Source organism: Pelodiscus sinensis, chromosome 1 (assembly GCF_052426305.1).
Source record: "Pelodiscus sinensis isolate ZL-2025 chromosome 1, ASM5242630v1, whole genome shotgun sequence".
Classification (NCBI taxonomy): Eukaryota; Metazoa; Chordata; order Testudines; family Trionychidae; genus Pelodiscus; species Pelodiscus sinensis.
This window is the reverse complement of record NC_143052.1, coordinates 275,039,649-275,060,345: the sequence shown is the minus strand read 5'-3', so window position 1 is coordinate 275,060,345 and position 20,697 is coordinate 275,039,649. Positions and strand designations below refer to the sequence as shown.

General features: G+C 41.8%; 1 protein-coding gene across 7 annotated transcripts in view; it reads right to left on the bottom strand.

Annotated features, from left to right (window-relative positions):
• The window catches only part of DACH1 (dachshund family transcription factor 1), a 486,010-nt gene that overhangs the window by 11,605 nt on the left and 453,708 nt on the right, over positions 1–20,697 (bottom strand). The gene's annotated exons all lie outside the window — the stretch shown is intronic.

The following is a 20,697-nucleotide window of genomic DNA, read 5'->3' as shown; positions in this document are numbered from 1 at the left end:
ATGACAAGGGTGATGTTCTTTCAAAGATTACAATATCTAACAGAGATTATAATCCTGGCATTCCAGTTCATCATTAGTGGCTAATTATTCATCATTACAAAAATAACATGTCTAGAGTAGAACAGACTCCTCCTTAGGACAAAGTCATCAATAACAGTGAAGCCTTTGACAGGATTCAGGTGGAGTCTGCTGAGGGACAGGAGATTCATGTCTTTACACTGCTTCATACCAAAAAGGGGGTCTCTGCACTAACCCAGAATGGTTGGTGAGAAGAGAGGCAGGACAAAAATTGATGTGCTGATTACCCAGAGCCAATACCCATAACCTGTCAACAAAACAGGATTGAGGAGCATGGAGCAGTACTGGAGTCCAGGGTGGAGGATTTCTGTCTCTCACACTCCAAAAAAACCCATTGTTTTCCCAGTTTTTATGCAGAGAACAGAGCTCACACGAAGCATAAGCAGGGATTAGCAACTGCTTGGTGCCAAAAGCAGTTCAAGGTGGCCCCCTATTACTAGTCAGTGATGTGCCTGGTGGAACCCCAAAGTACTTTTGCTTTTGATACAGTCTCCCACAATATTCTTGCCAGCAAGTTAAGGAAATACGGACTGGATAAATGGACTGTAAGGTGGATAGACTGTTGGGCCCAATGGGTAGTGATCAACGGCTCGATGTCTGGTTGGTGGTCGGTTTCAAGTGGAGTGCCCCAAGGATTGGTTCTAGGTCTGGTTTTATTCAACATCTTCATTAATGACCTGGATGAGGGGATGGATTGCACCCTCAGCAAGTTTGCAGATGACACTAAGATTGGGGGATGGCTAGGGCAGAAATAGGGTCCAGAGTGACCTAGACAGATTAGAGGATAGGCCAAATGAAATCTGATGAGGTTCAGCAAGGACAAGTGCAGAGTCCTGCACTTGGGATGGAAGAACCCAAAACATTGTTACAGGCTGGGGACCAACTGGCTAGGTAGCAGTTCTCCAGAAAAGGACCTGGGGATTACAGTGGATGAGAAGCTGGATATGAGTCAACAGTGTGCCCTTGTAGTCAAGAAGGCTAATGGCATATTAGGTTGCATTAGGAGGACCATTGCCAGCAGATCTAGAGAAGTGATTATTCCCTTTTATTTGAACATAAGAACATAAGAATGGTCATACTGGGTCAGACCAAAGGTCCATCTAGCCCAGTATCCTGTCTGCCGACAGTGGCCAGCACCAGGTGCCCCAGAGAGGGTGGACTGAAGACAGTGATCAAGCAATTTGTCACCTGCCATCCCTCTCCAGCATCTGACAAACAGAGGCCAAGGACACCATTTTATCCCCTGGCTAATAGCCTTTTATGGACCTAACCTCCATGAAATTATCTAGCTTCTCTTTTAACTCTGTTATAATCCTAGCCTTCACAGCTTCCTCTGGCAAGGAGTTCCACAGGTTGACTACACGCTGTGTGAAGAAGAACTTTCTTTTATTAGTTTTAAACCTGCTACCCATTAATTTCATTTGGTGTCCTCTAGTTCTTCTATTTAGGGAACTAATAAATAACTAATCTTTATCCTCATTGGTGAGTTCGCATCTGGAGTATTGTGTCCACTTCTGCCTTCCTCCCCACTATAGAAAGGATGTGGACACATTGGAGAGGGTCCAGCTGAGGGTAACTGGAGCAAAATGATTAGGGGACTGGAGCATATGACCTACGAGGAGGGGCTGAGGGATTTGGGCTTATTTAGTTTGCAAAAGAGAAGAAGGAGGGCGGATTTGATAGCAGCTTTCAACTTCCTGAAGGGAGGTTCCAAAGAGGATGGAGAGGGGCGGTTCCCAGTAGTGACAGAGGGCAGAAGCAGGAGCAATGGTCTCAAGCTGCAGTGGGAGAGGTCCATGTTGGATATTAGGAAAAACTATATTAATAAGAAGGGTGGTAAAGTACTGGAATGAGTTACCTAGGGAGGTGGGAGAATGTCTATCCCTAGAGGTTTTTAAGTCCAAGCTTGACAAAGCCCGGGCTGGGATGATTTAGTTGGGGTGGTCCTGCTTTGGGCAGGGCGCTGGACTCAATGACCTCCTGAGGTCTCTTCCAGACCTAGGATTCTTTGATTCTATGATTATGGCCCTCAAAGGGCTAGTGCAACCTCTGGTACAGATGGCTTTCTCCTAGCATTTTCTATAACTTCATGTAAGCATAAACATCCTTAAACACACTGGCTGCATCTAGACTGGAAAGTTTTTCCGCAAAAGCAGTTGCTTTTGTGGAAAAACTTGCCAGCTGTCTACACTGGCTGCTTGAATTTCCCCAAGAACACTGACGATCTGATGTAAGATTGTCAGTGCTCTTGCGGAAATACTATGCTGCTCCCGTTCAGGCAAAAGCCCTCTTGCGCGAAAATGGCAAGCAGGGCTTTCTTGCACAAAATCGCATCTAGATTGGCACGGACGCTTTTCCGCAAAAAGTGCTTTTGCAGAAAAGCATCCGTACCAATCTAGATGCTCTTTTCCGCAAATGCTTTTAACGGAAAAACTTTTCCGTTAAAAGCATTTGCAGAAAATCATGCCAGTCAAGACGTAGCCACTGAGCTAAATGCTATCCCAATTTACCTTCTGTAAAATGCCACTGAATTCTACACTTTTACTTCCATACTTAACCCTTTGCATACTCTATATAATGGCATTACATTTTTCTATTCAACATTCACTTACAGGTATCATTGTCCTAACATTTTGTGTAAACATGCAATGCAATGAAGGAATTCTAGAATCCTAGAATCCCAGAAGTGGAAGGGACCTCGAGAGGTCATCAAGTCCAATTCTCTGCCCTCACGGCAGGACAAAGCACTATCTAGATCAGGGCAGGACAAAATATAGCCCACAGGCAGGATTCAGCTGGCAAAACTTCTGGATCCAGCCTGTGGATGCAGCATGGAGCCTCAGGCAGATTCCCTGCCTTCCCCCCTCCTACAACCCCTCCGAGAAAAGTGCCTGCTGTGATGCCCTGTTTGACTAGCTACAAGCCTGAGGGGAAAAGTTTCACGCACTGCCCCCATCCCTAGTATAATCCCATAGGCTGTTTTCTGGCCAATGAGAGCTGCCTGCTGTCAACAGGCAGCTTGTGAAGTCCCATCTCCCCTTAAGCTCCCCTCCCCTTGCAGCTATTCAAAGACCTCTTGGCCCCTGCAGTCAGAGTGGAGGGGGCAGAGTTGTAACTAGCTAATTTGGCGCCTAAGGCAAGACCGTCCTTGGTGCAGGTGTGGGTGCTGATGTGGTGCGAGGCATGAGCGAAGACAATGTAGTAGTTGTCTTTTCTGTGCTTCCTCAGCTATGTGCCTCACTCGCCTCACTCAGTCAAGTGCCTCACTCGCCTCATCCTTGTTATGGCCCTGTGAGTCAGAGCAGAAGGGAGTATGCTTGGGAAGGCTTCTGGGTAGGACTCTTCCAGCCTCTGGCACCCAAAAACTTTGCCCCACCATCCCACATAACCGAAATCTCTGTCCCCCTTCCTGCACCCATATCCGTTCCCAGATCCTGCACTCTAATCCCCTGCTCCAGGTCACAACCCAAACCCCTGCACCCCAGTGGTCTATCCAAGGTCACAATCCAAATCCCTGCACCCCAGTTCCCTGTCCAAGATCACAACTGCCTCCTTTACACAAACTCCCCCTCCCAGACCCCAAACCTTCCCCTGCACCCCAATCCCTTACCTCAAACTCACCTCTTCCCCCAGACTCAATCCCAGACCTCGCACCTCCTCTATTAGTATCATGAAAGAGTGTGACCCTTGACCACTTTCCAAATTCTTGGAGTGGACCTCCATCAAAAATGATTTCCCACCATGATCTATATCATTTCTAGTGAATGCTTATTTAGCTTGCTATTAAATATCTCCAATGATGGAGCTTCCACAACCTCCCTACTCAGTTTATTCCAGTGCTTTACCACCCTGACAGAAAGTTTTTCCTAATGTCCAACCTAACCCTCCCTTGCTTTTTAAGCCCATTGCTTTTTATGAGACATTAAGGAGAATAATTTTTCTCCCTCCTCCTTCTAACACCCATTTAGGTATTTGAAAGCTGCTATCATGTTCCCTTTCCGTCTTCTCTTTTCCAAACTAAACCAAATCTTTCAATCATGTTTTCTAGATCTTTAATCATTTTTGTTGCTCTTCAATGGACCTTCTCTGATTTGTCCACCCCATTCCTGAAATGTAGTATCCAAAATTGGATACTATACTCCAACTGAAGCCTAATTAGTGCAGCGCATAGCGAAATAATTACTGCTTGTGTCTTGCTTACAGCACTCCTGTTAATGCATCCCAGAATTATCTTTGCTTTTTTTGCAACAATGTCACACTGTTGACTCATATTTACTGTGTGTGCCATTATGACTCTTAGATCCCTTTCTGTAGTACTCCTTATTACACATTTTGTATGTGTGAAACTCATTGGCCCTCCCTAAATGAGATACTTTCCATTTGTCCTTATTGATCTTCATCATATTTACCTCAAACAATTTCTCCAGATTGTCCAGATCATTTGAATTTTAACCCAATCCTCCAAAGCACTTGCAATCTCTTCCAGCTTGGTATCTTTTGCAAACTTTATGAGTGTACTCTCTATGGGTATGTCTACACTACAAAGTTAGTTCGAACTAATGGACGTTAGTTCGAACTAACTTTCATAGGCGCTACACTAGTGCTCCGTTAGTTCGAATTTAATTCGAACTAACGGAGCGCTTAGTTCGAACTAGGTAATCCTCATTCCACGAGGATTAAGCCTAGTTCGAACTAGCTAGTTCGAATTAAGGGGTGTGTAGCCCCTTAATTCGAACTAGTGGGAGGCTAGCCCTCCCCAGCTTTCCCTGGTGGCCACTCTGGCCAACACCAGGGAAACTCTACTGCCCCCCTCCCAGGCCCGGACCCCTTAAAGGGGCACGGGCTGGCTACAGTGCCCGTGTCAGGTGCAAGCCTGCCAGCACCCAGCCAGCTGACCCTGCACCTGGCACGGATCGAGCCGGCCACCCGATGCCTCCCAGCCTTCCCCCTCTTCCCGGGACCAGGCTGGCGGCTCTCGGGAGCTTGCCCGGGACCGCAAGAGGCGGGCACCTGCCTGGTCTAGAGCGGACATCGTGGACCTCATCCACGACCTCCACACTAGGCACAGGAAAGTGGCCGTCTAGGGCAGAAGAGCTGCCAGCCTGGCCACCCAGGAGCAGGTGTGCATGAAAATCAAGGTGGTCCACTGAGACCCCCCGACCCTGAGCCCTGAGCTTACAATGGCCGTACTGGGTCAGACCAAAGGTCCATCTAGCCCAGTAGCCTGTCTGCCGACAGCGGCCAGCCCTAGAGACCCTGGAGGGGATGGACCGAAGACAGTGACCAAGCCATTTGTCTCGTGCCATCCCTCTCCATCCTTCCACAAACCTTGGGCAGGGACACCACTCCTACCCCCTGGCTAATAGCACTCCATGGACCCAACCTCCATGACTTGATCTCACTTCCCTTTAAACTCTGTTCTAGTTCTAGCCTTCACAGCCTCCTGCAGCAAGGAGTTCCACAGGTTGACTCTTTGCTTTGTGAAGAACAACTTTCTGTTACTAGTTTGAAGCCTGCTACCCATTCCTTTCTTTTGGTGTCCTCTAGTCCTTCTTTATGGGAACTAATGAAGAACTTTTCTGTATGTACCCTCTGCACCCAACTCCTGCTTTTAGAGACCTCTATCCTGTCCCCCCTCCGTCTCCTCTTTTCTAAGCTGAAACGTCCCAGTCTCTTTAGCCTCTGTTCATATGGGACCTGTTCCCATTTTAGTTGCCCTCCCCTCTCCCAGCCTCTCTCTTCCCCTCTCCCACCTCCTTTTCCCAGTCTCCCCCAGTTTTGTTCAATAAAGACAGATTCAATTTTTGAACACAATTGTCCTTTATTTTGTACATCAAGAAGAGGGGCTAGGGAAGGGTAAGTGGAAGGAAGTGAGGGAGGAATGGGTATGCGCCCCTGATGGGGAGGGCTGGCTCTGCGAGCTTTTGGGGTGGAAGCTCTCCTGCAGACCCCCAATTGCCCCCTCTCCTCAGATTGCAGCCTGTGGCAAGTGCATCCGGTTTGATGGCCGAGTGCTGTGATATGCCCAGTGTGGGTACTCCGGGCAATCCAAGCCAGGACTGCTTTGCAAGCGGAGCACTCCTGAGAACTGTCTGTCCGGGGTGGGGGTTGGGACCCTTTAAGCACAGCCCTCGGCTAGCCTGACACAGCATCTCCACGCTCTAAGTCCTCCTCTGATGCCCTGCCGGCACTGCTTCCGGCCATCCTTAACCCCGGTTCAGGGTCCACTTAATGTGGATATGCTAATTCGAATTAGCAAAACGCTAATTCGAACTAGTTTTTTAGTCTGGATCCATTAGTTCGAATTAGCTTAGTTTGAATTAACTAATTCGTACTAAGTTAGTTCGAATTAACGTTGTAGTGTAGATGTACCCTATGTCATTATCTAAATCACTGATGAAGAAATTGAACAGAACCAGTCCCCAAACTTATCCCTAACTACACTCCACTTTTTATGCCTTTCAAGCATGACTGTGAACCATTAATAACTTTTTCATTGTGATATTTTCCTATGTCCCTTTCTGAATTAAAGATTTCATATTTACAATGTTTACATTTTGCATCAAAATTGCCAAAGATTAAAATTCATAATGGAAAATATCAAATTTGCTGCCTAGATATTTGTAATTTCTTTGATATGCCAGGATGTTTTTCCTTTCAACTGTTTTCCTGTGTATTTTCATTATCTATCTTTTTTCAATCACTTCAAAATCACTTTGGATACTATGAGAGCAAGCAAAAGGTCAAAAGTCTGATTAGTAAACCAACAATCCCATTAAATAACTGAACACATCTCCTATTATTTAAAGATAATCCAGATTACACAGATCATGAATTTTAAATACTGTACACAAAAGCATTGTTGTGGCAAGGTGAAATGTATGACTTTTTAAAGATAGAAAGCAATAGTATTATTGCTTTGTGAACTTTGCTGCAGTTGTTTGGTTTGTATGGACAGAATAAAAGAATCCCCAGGAAACAGAAAAACAAGAGACTTATTACTTACAATCATTGAATGCATGCATATAGCTCTGCATTCTATTCACTTCTCTTGAAAAATCTGCAACAATGAGGAACATAAACCCCTGTTATAGCATGAAGTCATTGCTTAATATAATAAGCTTGTGACCCTGCACAGCTCATTGTGTTTAATTCAGTTTGAGTCACAGTGCGAATCACTCTATGCTGATCAATTTTACAAAAGTTCTAAATGACCTGTATTAGTTAGATCTAAGTTCCAGATAAACACATGCCTTACTTGCTTCTGTGATCTCAGAAGTACAAAGCACAGAGTTATTTTTAACTGAGCGGCATGCAATCTTGGATTTGTGTCTATTAGATTCTGAAAGACCTGCACATCAGAATGGGTCTATGGATTTCTTTCCCCTTTCCATATTTTTTCTCAGTTTTGTATGTTCTCTGTACAGTTAACCTCACATAGTCATCATGTTTAGCTGGCCATCAGCTGCCTAAGTGAATCCTATTTGCTCTGAAAACCTAAGACATAGAAATAGATCTTGAATCAGGTTTCAAGAACCATTATTTTTCTATAAATCTATAGTGTTTGCCCCATACAAATGAGTGCTCAGTGAAACATAGTTGAATGGCTCTCACTGTAACTTTCCAAGAATATTTGCTTTTGTGTTGAAACCAAGCATGGCAAATATCTGCACAAAATAAATTATTTAAACAAAGTTAGGAGCTAGTGAAAAAAAGGCATATTACACAATGGCAGATCTCTTCCATCCTTAAATAGGAGATATTAATAGTGATGTAATTTGTGTATTTAGAAGCCATACCAATGCAGTGCTGATATCTATAAAGTTCATGACCATTATGAAAGTGTGTAAAGGGTCATTGGAGCAAGGGGTATTATATACACCATAAATAAAGGCTTGTGTCTTTGTTTTCTGTTAGCTGTTCATTACAGCTAGTATGCACCAAAGATGTTAGTTCCAAAGTCCTTGCTTTAGGTATCAAGTCCCAGTTTCAGGCCCACTTAGATGCACAATTCTCACAGACTCTTGTTGGCACTTAAACTTAATTAAGTTTTTGCAAAAAAAGTTCCCTGAGCATACGTGTTTCTGGCTCTGGGCATGCATTCTGATACCTCTCTCCAGCACCCAGATACCTATCTCTTGTGTAAGCTCAAGAGCTATTTATAAATTGAAGGAAGATAGGCATTAAACCATCAATGTCACATGTGTGATCCCAAGTGAGTTCACACAAAACATCTGAGAGGATAGGCAGAGGAGAATCCCTGCCTCTGTAATTTCACCTCCAATTCATCTGATGAAGTGGGTTTTACCATGAAAGCTTATGCCCTAATAAGCTGTTAGCCTCTAAGGTACCACGGGACTCCTTGTTGCCTTAACTCGGTGGTTAGGAAACTCACTGAGGATGTGGGAACCTCCTTGCTCAAGTCTCCTTCCAACTGCAGTAGAGATGGGATTTGAGATGGAGTCTTCCAACTCTCAGATGAGTACACTAATGTAAATCCCAGTCAGACCGAGGCTTCTCATTCAACTGCTGTGACTCATGACATTGGCCCCCTCTCTTAGCCATCCCTCTGCAGCACCTGAACTGTCTCTGAGACCTACAGGCAGTCCATTTCCAAACCATACATAAGAAACAACTGTGTATACTCATGCTCCATATCCTTGATTTCCACACTCATATCTCACTCCAACAACATGTGGTGGGACCTCATACCAGCTGTGAAAAGTGAGGAGCCATGGTGGGCCTCTTTGTATTCCACCCTAGTCTCAGCTTCTTCATGGAGCGGTAAGCATGGCCATGAACCAGTGCACTTCAACCCCAACACTTGGCCCTTTTGTGGTGTGAGGGAAATTGCAGCACACCTGTACTTTGAGTGTTCTAGGTCGCGTCTCCTATTCTGACTCCTCCAGAACCTTCTCTTTAGGTTCTCACTGCACTTCTTCCTGTATATCCTGTGTTTGCACACCCAGTCCATGGACCAATGAAGTCACAAAACCTCTTCACAACCTTCTCCTGGTGTTGGTCTTCCATCATTCCATGAGGAGGAAGTTGGATGGGGAAGTGCCATTCATGGGGATAATACCGTTAAGACCATTAACTAAGGGTGTGTCTAGACAACATCCCTCTGTCAGCAGAGGGATGTAAATGAAGCACTTTGAAAGTGCAAATGAAGCCAGGATTTAAATATCTCGCACTTCATTTGCATAATCATGTAATGGCAATCTTTTGAAAAAGCGCAATTGTGAAATTGAAACTGCAGTAATTTTTCGAGGTTTTCAGGATCTTTCAAAAAAGCACCCCATTTTCAAAAGAACCTCATCTAGACTGCAGTTTCAATTTCGAAATAGTGATTTTTCGAAAGCGCGCCATTACATGATTATACAAATGAAGTGCAGGATATTTAAATCCCGGCTTCATTTGCACTTTCAAAGTACTTCATTTACATCCCTCTGCCGACAGAGGGATGTAGTCTAGACATAGCCTAAGAACTAGATTACTGTTTTGATGGTTTCAAATTACACTCTTTCTTTAACATGAAGAACCAATACATCAACATGACCATTTTCCTGCTTTCTTCCATGCCCATTTATTAAGATGGCATTGCAATTTCTCAAAAAGTTGCTGGCTATTTCAGCAAGATAGATCCATTTAAATTACTGCTTACACAAACATTTATATGTGATGCAAGCAACCATATTCTGACATCAATACCTCTTTAGCACCATTTTCCTGAATTCTCAACTATACTTGCTCTCATTTCTGCACAAACAAATAACAACTGTCCAATACAAAACATAGTAGGAGAGTAGCATGAGGCTGTAAAACAGATTACATTGTAGAAAGCTTACGGAAAATTCATTAAGGCTAGATGGGATGTCAAACATGGGTGAAACAAACATGCTATTTTTAGGTATTCTGTGTGAAAGAAATCTTATGAAAGACAATAACATCAGGCAATCAGCTCCAAGAGTCAGGATGACAGAAACCAAGCCACAAGTCATGCCCTAAGAAATGAACAATGAACTAAAGTCTCACATAATCCTGACTACAAAATAGAAATACAAATAGAACTTAATCAAGATCCTGAGGCTTAGCATGAGTGACATAGCTGAAAAACTGAAAGAAAAAAAAACAAATCCCAGCCCATTAATCCTGATGAAGGCTTCAAATTGAAACATGTGTATAAGGTTTAATTTATTAGTTAGCCATTAAGCAAAGTTTGTTGTTATGCTGAATGAAAACATTCTAAAGTTTAAATTAAAAGAAACTATCACGTGTCTCATGAGTGCGCATGCTGGTGGGTTGTTTTACAATTCCTAATGCAGACTGGTTTGCCATATTGATTGATATGCTTTCCTCTTGAATACTTCTTTACACATGCACTTCCAGACTCCAGTAATAGCTCTACCCTTTCCCCCATCCCTTCCTAGCAACAATACTCTTCAGGATAGATATTGCAACATTCCTCTTCTATTCCACCTCAAGCAGCAGCCTAGGCTGGTCTGACAGTAGAATCAAGTAGCCTTTATGATAGTCCCTACTGCTGTCTGATTTCAATTTGGTGCTGTATGAGGGTTCACTAGTAGCGGTGATCCAGAAAATACAGCTTGTCATGAAGCCAAATATTTGTATGATGTGTGGCTTCTGAATCATACTGTATACTCTGGGTTGCTGTTATTAGTGAAGTCCCCGGAATACATGGAAACAGCGCCCTCTAACCAGAAATAATGTAACACCATGCTCTGTAAATAAAAGTTAAGTATGTCTAGGGAAAAATAGGGTCAGCTTTAAGCATAAGCACTCAAGATCTGGGACACTGAATCCCGAAGTCACGTAATTTCATCAGATTTCTTTCTTTCAGCAGTGTTCTATCTTAGCAAATGGAACTGATTGAAAAATTTTCCTCACTCAAAATGTGATTTTATCAAAAGAGAAAATTTTCATCCCTATCAATAGTTCAAAAGGAAATGAAGCCTTTTATGTCTTTTCCTTTTTAAATATTTCAATTTTATTTTCCATTGTTTTTTCTTTCTAGCTTTTCCTTCTGCTGTCTCTCTTTTTTACTCCCTTCATCTTTTTCCTCACCGCTGTCTGGCAAGCTTGGGGGGCAGAGGCAAGAAAGAGCAGAAAAATAGGAGAAAATCCAAGTTTTGCATTTGTTATTGTTTTCCAACTTGAAAAACCTTGAAAAAAGCAAAGAAAGTGTGGGAAGTGAGTTAATAATAAGTAGTACAATAATGTACCCAAAGCCTAGAAAATGAACTTAATATAAAATATAAAAGAGATACCACTCCTCTAAATAGAAGAAAGGCTTAAAGAAAATGAACTACATCTTTCTCATGACTTGGCAAAGTCGGACTCAGAACAAAAACTATTTCCTGTTTTAGATGCTTAGGGTCAGACTGTGGAAATATTTCTAACATGGGTGAGCCTTCCCCCAGTGAGAAATCTGCATAAAATCTTGTAGTAAGATGTTGACAACTATGTGGCTGTATGTGTTTCTGTTCCCTTTCTGTGCCACTAAGGGCCAGATTAAGACATGCTGAGGCCCTAAACTAGGCCAAAGTTTAAGAGGCCCCAAGGCATTACCAAAAAATGTGTATTATTCTAACTGAAAGGACAATGAAAATAGACATAATGAAGTTTTATATTTGCATATACACTGGTATACAGGAAAGGATGCAACTAAAAACTAGCAATTTTTTTGGTATTTAAAAGCCTCTCATAATCTAAGGCCTTAAATGTAGTTTACTTAGTTTGTGTGTAAATCTGGCACTAGTGCTGCTCCAGCCCTTCACTGACAGCTTGCCCAACAGACCTCAAGTGAACCACCCCATGACCACAATATCCATTAAGAGTACCAGGCCATGTTTATTGTTGATGAAGCCCAGTAATACCACCTGGCAGACTCTATGAGGACACGAAGGGTGTGTCTACATAGCCCCCTTATCTTAAAATAAGCAATGCAATTTGTGCTACACAAATTGCATCGCTTATTTCGAGTTAATTTTGAAATAAAGCACTATTCCAAAACGTCCCTTAACCCTCATGGAACAAGGGTTACAGGGACATTGGAATATGCTGCCCATTATTTTGAAATCTATTTTAAATAGCAAACTGCTTCGATAGACATGGGATAGCTATTTTGGGATACTTCCGGTATCCTGAAATATCTCTGCAGTGTAGAGATTGTCTAAGACATATGCCTGTGATAACAGATTCAGCTCAGGGAATGGTGGGACTTTCTATTTCACCACTGTCCAGGCAAAGATACTCCTTCTGAGATACATTTTAATATCCAGATAGCAAAAAAGTTATCACTGCCCCCCTGACATAGTAACTGTCCCCTGACATCACCTTCTACACGTCGGTTTGATTAACATTATATATTGTTATCCTGACCTTTAAGAGGTATCAGGACATTCCTGTTCTCCTTGATACTGGGATGTGCTGGTACCAACTAATTTGGAGGTGTGTTTGCGAAAGTACTTTGTGACTAGTACTTCTTAAGAATGTGTATTTTTTTGGGGGGGTGGCAACATTTTCCCTGTTCTTGCCAGATTCTGTGAGCAGGTCCTGCCTCATATAAAGCATCTGATACAAGGGCTTATGTCTCAGGTTCTCTTCCTACAATATTCTCCTAATATTTCTCTTTTTATGGGGAGGATGTTTATCCACTGTCCCAGGAATGCATAATGCAACGACTGAAGATGGCACAGTGGGCTAAACACTGTTATGTGTGTTTTGTGGCCTCTAGAGCTTATGTTTCAGGCTCTCTTTTTGCTACAAACAAATAGGCCTATTTGTGTAAGTTACCACTAACAAAACTAAGATTTTTAGTCAGATCCATAGCACTTAAAATGGCATTGTATTGTCCAAGTTATTACTGTTTTTTGCAAATCAGCAAGAAAAAAACACATAAAAAGGCATGAATTTGAACAATGGACTTAACTCTCCATTTAATTATATCAGTTTTAGATGCTGTATCATCAATGAAGCCAGAGTCAGGCCCAATGACTGTAATTTTTACATCCAATTTCTCAACATGCAAACATATTGCAAACATACTCGCTAAAGTGACAGTGTATATCTATGTGATAGAATGAAAAGTGGAAGGAGAGTAAAATATTGCTGCTCTTTATTTTATGTTTGTATTCAATATAGTTTGATTACTTGAAAGGACTTGTAGCCAACATGCTGCAGTATGAAACAATATCATGAAAAATACATGTCTTTTAATGCAAGGGTTGCACTGACAGTTTGTCATAGGCAAAATCTGCAGAATCAACAAAGAGGCTAAACAAACAAGTCAAAAAATGAACTATCTAATATGGCATTCTATATTTTAGCAAGCTCTATTCTAATGTCATATACATAAAACAGTACTGTAAATTTTTTGGTCCTGGCTTTATTACACATTTTTCCAAGGCCAGTTCTAATCCTTTGTGATCCATTCTTTATAACTGCAGAGACAAAATGCTATAATTCCATTGCTGCTTTTTCTAAGCTATTAGAAATCACACCACTTTTTAACAAATAAAGCTGACGATTATAATAGAAAAATGTTCCTTTTATCATTACTGATACACACTTTATGTTTTTCAACTAGGAAAAATAAAACAACATTGCATTATCATTATATATTCTGCTTTTCCCAGTATTCTTCCTGTATTATAGAAATTTACATCTACCTTATAAAGAGTCAAAACAGCTAATTTTTAAAGCCAGTAGCTTATTCAGTACAACAGATTTCCCTCTTTACTGGCCAGTTGGCCAGTTCACTGAGAGAATATGTATCACAGATATTTGATTATAGAAAATCTTAACTCTAGATGGAATAAGATGCTGGCTAGGTAGCTCCTAAATGTGTTAATTGTAGTTTTACTTCCTTTACACTTAGATACATCTATACTGCAACGCTATTTCGAGATACCAGAGTATTTCGGACTCACTATTCTGATGTTCATGTAAGCCTCATTCTTCAAGGAATAAGGGATGTTTTAGAATAGCACTTTATTCCGAAATCTGGCGCAGTGTAGACAATGCCAAATGATGAAATAAGCTGTTTGAAAATAGCATTAAAATAAGATACACAATTTGCATATGCTCAAATTGCATAGCTTATTCTGAGTTATGGTGCAGTGCAGAAGCACCCATAGATTTTGAATGAGTGATCTTTTTTACAGGGGCTAAATTTTCAAAAAATATCCAGTTACTACTGGGAGGAGGGAGTAAAGCTAATCAGTAGCAGGGCTGCCAACCCTCCAGGATTGGCCTGGAGTCCCCCAGAATCAGCACTGATCTTCCAATGACTTTTGAAAGCAGTCCTGGAGATTTTCATAGGATACTTTAAGAAAATTACATTATGTCATGCTGGGGAAATAATCTCCTGGAATAGCTTCAGACAGAGTTGGTAACCCTAATGTGGGCAAGTCTGAGAATGGGAATAATTTGAGGCCTATTGTCACTCTTTTATGCCACCATGCTAAGTTACATCAACATAAGAATAATCACAGCTAAAACATATAACTTATACAAATAAAATGACAGCTTCTGGTATTTCAGCAACTCCTTTGTTTGTATCAATGTCTTTAGATATATTTGAGCATTTGAATATTTTAAGAGAACAGCAGTGGTGTGTATGTGTGCACGTGTGGGAGTGTGTGTGCTCTGTGTACTTGTGCTTACCTAAAATAGGTGTTAAATGTTACAAGAGGTATATGAAAATATTCTCTCTCGCTCTGCCTTTCCATCATGCTGGCAAGAAAGGGCAGCAATGATGAAGACTCATGTGTTAAAGTGCCCATGAAGTCATTACCTTTCGATATTTTAAAGTTGAATGAACAGATTACAATGGTCCCTGCTAGACTGCCATTGGAATGTAGCACTCACTGGTTTTGCCCAGGCTTAACAAGAAAGAATTAAAATAAGTCAGGTTAGTAAGATTTTCCTGTATTTATATCCATGCTGTCTAGCTCTGTTGAAATTAGGACTGTAAATGATTCCCTTGTTAAATCCCACAAAATAGTTCCTGCTGTCAAACCCATCAATAATTGATTGCTAATAGTTATAAATTGCTGTATTTTGTATAATCTCTGTTTGCCACTTTCTAATCCCTGGGAATTTGATCAGTCATCAAAGAACATATGAAAAGGATTAGTTAATAATAACAGTTGCACTTCGATAGTGCCTTACTTTAATTAAGTTTCACAACACCCTTGTGAGATATGGAAGCAACGGATAGGTCAGCAAATAAAGGCTCTACACAGCTATGGTATACATGATTGGTTGAAAAATTTAAGAAATCATGCAAAATTATAAATTCTTTCATTTTATGACTGGGGAGAAAAAAACAAACAAACAAACAAACAAACAAACAAACAAACAGGAACACTAAACAAATATACAGGAACACTAAACACCCCCTTTCCATTAAAACCTGACTCTAAACTGAAATCTAATAATTATTTCTTTCAGGATTCAAACAAAGACACTACTTTTACAGTCTATGCTTGTCACCCCTCATCCATCATTAACTATTTTCCACAATTTCAGAGGGGTAGCCATGTTTATCTGTAATTGAAAAAAAACTTTAAAAGCAACAAATAGTCCTGCAGTACCTTAGAAACTAGCAAAAATATAAATGGTATCATGAGCTTTTGTAGGTCTTCAGATGAAGTGAGTTTAAGGGGTCCAGGTTCCAAGTAAATAGCAGAGAAAGAGTGGGGATGGGGAAGGAAAGGAGAAAATGGGAAAAGAATAGTCAATTAAGGTACATCTGCACAGCAACATTATTTCAAAATAAATAGCATTATTTTGAAATAACGTAGTCTGCATTTATACAGTAGAGAGGTATTTTGAAATAATGTTGAAATACTGTGAAGCTGGAGGACTTCTTACTGTGACTTCTGTAACCCTCATTGTACAAGGAGTAAGGGGAGTCAGAGGAAGAGCGCTCTATTTCAAAATAAGTGCTGTGTAGATGTTCCCAATTTCAAAATAAGCTATTTAGAAATAAGCTACGCTATTAATGTAGCTCAAATTGCTTAGCTTATTTTGAGTTAAGTCCTGCTGTGTAGATACACCCTTAGGGTATGTCTACACTGCCACCCTAGTTAAAGCTAGGGTGGCTAATGTAGGCATTTGAACTTGCAAATGAAGCCCGAGATTTAAATATCCTCGGCTTCATTTGCATGGTCCCGGGCGCCGCCATTTTTAAATGCCCCGTAGTGCGAACTACCTGCCCGTGGCTACACATGGCACAGACTAGGTAGTTTGAATTAAAGCTCCTAATTCGAACTACTATTATTCCTCCTGCAAGGAGTTTTAACGGTAGTTCGAATTAGGAGCTTTAATTCGAACTACCTAGTCCGTGCCGCATGTAGCCACGGGCAGGTAGTTTGAACTATGGGGCATTTAAAAATGGTGGCGCCTGGGAACATGCAAATGAAACCCAGGATATTTGAATCCTGGGCTTCATTTGCAAGTTTAAATGCCTACATTAGCCACCCTAGTTCAAACTAGAGTGGCAGCGTAGACATACCCTTAGAGAGTCCATGCTAAATGAAACTGATAGAGTAGCTTTGGTTTTTTTATGTCTTTAGGATGTAGAATGTAGCGGGTAATCAAGTTAAGGTCTTTGTTTAAATCTCTATTGTGGGTATCAGACTTGCAAACTAAATTAAATTCTGCAGCTTCCCTTTCAAGTTTTTTTTTTAATTGGCTTGTAATAATATGGAAAATTTGAGAGCCGTTAATGAGCATCTGGGCAAGTTAAAATGTACCCCAATATTTCTGTGTGTTACCTTTTCGAATATGTGATTTGTGTCCATTAATCCTTTGTCATAGAGACTGTCCAGTTTGGCCAATATACACGGCTAGTACTTGATGACATAGATCACATTGGCAGATGTGCAGTTATATGAGCTTCTGATGTGGTGGCTTATGTGGTTAGCTCCTGTGATGATGTCACTTGTATAGATGTGTGGACAGAGTTGGCACTGGGGCTGATTGCAGGGGTGACTTCCTGGATGAGTATGATGGAAGTATGTTGCATGGTTGCTGGAAATAATTCGTTTGAAGTTAGGGGGTTGTCTGTAGGCGAGGACTGGCCTGTTTCCCAAGGCCTGTGAGAGTGAGGGGTTATTTTCCAAGATATGTTGTAGATGGTTGATAATGCGATGGAGGGGTTTAAGTTGGGGTTATAGATGGAGTTCTGTTGTTTTCTTTGTAGGGCCTATCTTGTTTGCCTCTGTGGAAATGGAGCAAATCCAGTTGTATCTTAGGGTTTAGCTATAAACAATTGATTAGGAAATGTGTCTCTGATGGAAGCTAGAGGCATGTAGGTAAGTGTAATGGTTGGTAGGTTTCCAGTATAAGGTGGTGGAAATGTGGCTTTCATGTAATTGTACTATATGTCAAGGAAGTGGATCTCTTGTGTGGACTGGTCCAGGCTAAGTTGTTGAAATCCCTTTGGAATTCTTCAAGGATCTGATTCCCGTGGGTCCATGTGATGAATATGGCATCAGTCAATGCATTCCTAGCACCTTGATTTGGGTTTGGATGAGATGTGGCCTTTGCATGCACTGTTCCCAGAAAGGATTCCATTCAACATATAGCTATTGCAAAATAACAAATACTACAATGACAAACTTCAAAAAATAACCCTGTCATCATAGGCAAATCAAAACCCAGTGAGCCTATACTTGTCAACTTCAACTGACAGATATATAAGTAGGTAAGTGAAGGTGAAGAAAAACAAATAGAAAAACAGCTGCCATCCAATCTGTGATGCTTTTCCTATCTCCATGTTTAGATCTCCTCACTCTTGGTTGATCCCTCTAATAAACTCAATTTTAGGGGGCTCTAGGAGGCTATGTCCCCTGTTTGCTACATTCATCAAGCCCCCTGTTTCTTACTTTTGTGGCCAGAGACATTGTGTAAGTATCTGACCAGTGGGGAGGATGCAGGAGTGGTCTGAGAGTGCAGGGTCTCATTGGAGGGTGTGTGTGAGGGGGTTGCGGGTGCGAGGTTTTGGCAAGGTGGTGAGTGAGGGGGCTCAAGGTGTGGGGTCTTGGGTTGGGGGGTATGAGTGAGTAGGCTGGGGGTGTTGGGTCTTGACAGAGGGTGTGTGTGAGAGGGCTAGGGGTCTTCGCAGGGTGGTGAATGAGCAGACTAGGGCAATGCTGGGAGCCCCCACCAAACCAAGATCCTGCATCCCTAGTTCTCTTACTCACCAGCTCCAGCTCATCCCACCCATTGCCTCTGAAGCCTTGCCCCCTTGCAAGGTTGAAGGTGCCAGCTTTCTGCGGGGAGAGAGGTGAAAGGCTCTTCACATGCTGCCACTTCCCTTGCTCCTCCCTCAGCTGGGGGAACAGCAACAGGAAAAGCCTCTTGGAAGCATGTCCCTGCGCTGCTGTTCTCCCAGCCGGGGGAGGGGGAAGGGAAGCGGCAGTGCGCATGGAGCCTTGAGGTTTTCTCCCCAAAACAGGAAGTTAGTGGTGGTGCTTCAACCTCATGGGCATGGTGGTAGGACTAAGGTGTAGTAAGGTGGTAGGACTAAGGTGAGGAGGCTAGTAGTACGGGGTCTCATACAGATAGTGAGTTAGAGGGCTAAGGTGTGGGGTCTTGGCTGGGGGCGTGTGAACGAGGGGGCTGAGGGTGGCACAAGTAGGGGCTACAGCCGGTAAGGTCAGGGGGAAGAGGCTGGTTAGTGTGAAAGGTGGGGGTGAGTGTTCTGGGCTTGGTCCAGCCGGTGATGTCTTGGGTTGGAGGGTATAAGGCACGAGGAGGATCTGCAGGCTGTGGGGGAAGAGCCTGGTCAGTGTAGAAGGCTGCCAGGGGTGGGGGCAGGAAGTGGTGGTGGCAGCCTAAGATGACACCCCTATGGGGGAGTAATGTAAGCGCCAGAGGAGCTGCTTGGAGCTGGGGGTGGGGCAATGCTGGAGACGTGATCATGTCACTCTGTCATCCCACAGGGGAAAAAATATATCTATGTAGAAAGACTTGTTTTCTGAGCTTGTTCTCAGTAACTACCATTTCTTTTTTCCAACTTGAGTTTTGTTACCTTTCATGCATCTATATGGAACTTCCTTTACTTCATCTCCACACATTTTTGTCGTTTTCTTTATACTACCTTTTTTGTGTGTGTGTCCAGTTACACAGTGTTTCCAGGCAAACACTAAAGCTATGAGTTCAATGGCCTTTTATTAGCAGCGTTCCTGCAGTGTATTCTATATTAAAGATTCCTCCTTTAGAACAACTTCCACCATTCTACAGGTGATCAAGTTACAATATACTGTGCTAAAAGTGTCACATGGTTACACCCAGCAGCAGAGGAGAATGAGCATGTGGAATGATCATGTATGGAAATTGTTCCTGAAATGATGCAGAATTCCTAACAACAGTAGTTGAATTAAAGTGGCTACTGTTCAGCCACTACTGTCAGTTTAAGGTACAGCTGCTGTTGATGCTACCAGCCAAGCAAATGAGCACAGACCGAATCATACTCTGTAAACATTCTATATGATTCTCCAGTTTATTTCCTGTAAAATAACAGGAAGAGTGTAAGGAGGGGAGGGAAGAAACAAGAATACCTTGATTCCCCTTACAAATTAAATCTTAAATCTGTCTTTTCTCAATGTCTGTCTCTCCTTCACCAGTAGGTACAGACTCTTAAAGGTTTCTTTAATAGCTCCTACTTTTTTATTCACAAAAGACTGATTTTCAATGCATCACATGTCTGTCATAGGACTAAAAAAATGTATTTAGATTCATTAATGTGTTTTCAAACTCCTGTTCAGGGATTTAAGCACACAGGGCATATTCAAAAAACAGCGCAAACCTTATTGTGCATTTCCATTGTATAAATTCAGTTTCTTTGTGCTCTAAATCCCCAATCATTTGCTTGGTTCAAGTATACTTTTATTATTCCAATAATACTGTACTTATCCTTGAAAACATTAAACTGGTTCACAGATCTTATTATGTACAATGTTAGATTTTGTATAGCAGTGATTTTGCATTGTAACTACATTTTATTACCACTACCCGCCCTTCACTATCTCCTGCAATATTAGCTAGCTGATACATTACCTTGGGATCTAGGTGGTCCCCTTCTCAAGTAATAGCCTTAACCTTTGTCCCTGAAAGACTAATCATTGTCCTTTTAGATCCATTCTTTTTATAGAAATTGCATTCTGCAAAGTCCTTCATCAGACTTCATCTCCTAACACTTCTCCATTCAAATTTTGCATTACAACATTAGCATTCCTTGCAATGCTCACTATCACCCTCTGAAATCCCCCTTGTCCTGGATACTATCTCAGACTTGCTCTTCACAACCTTTACTTTACCTAATACCTCTGTAACTATTTTTCCTTAGTGTTATTACCTTTTTGTCATTTGTTTTATCACATGTTGTGTCATTAATATTCTCCACAGTACTTCAGACAGTTGGTTTTCCTCTACTGTTACTGCAAAGCCATCTGAAATATCTCTCTTTCAGTATTTTAATTATTGTCCTAAAACCCCAGCCCTCCTTTCTAAATATACTAAATGTAATATCACATCAGTTAAGTATCACACGCGAATGACGGTGCTCACAAAAATATGTGTTTA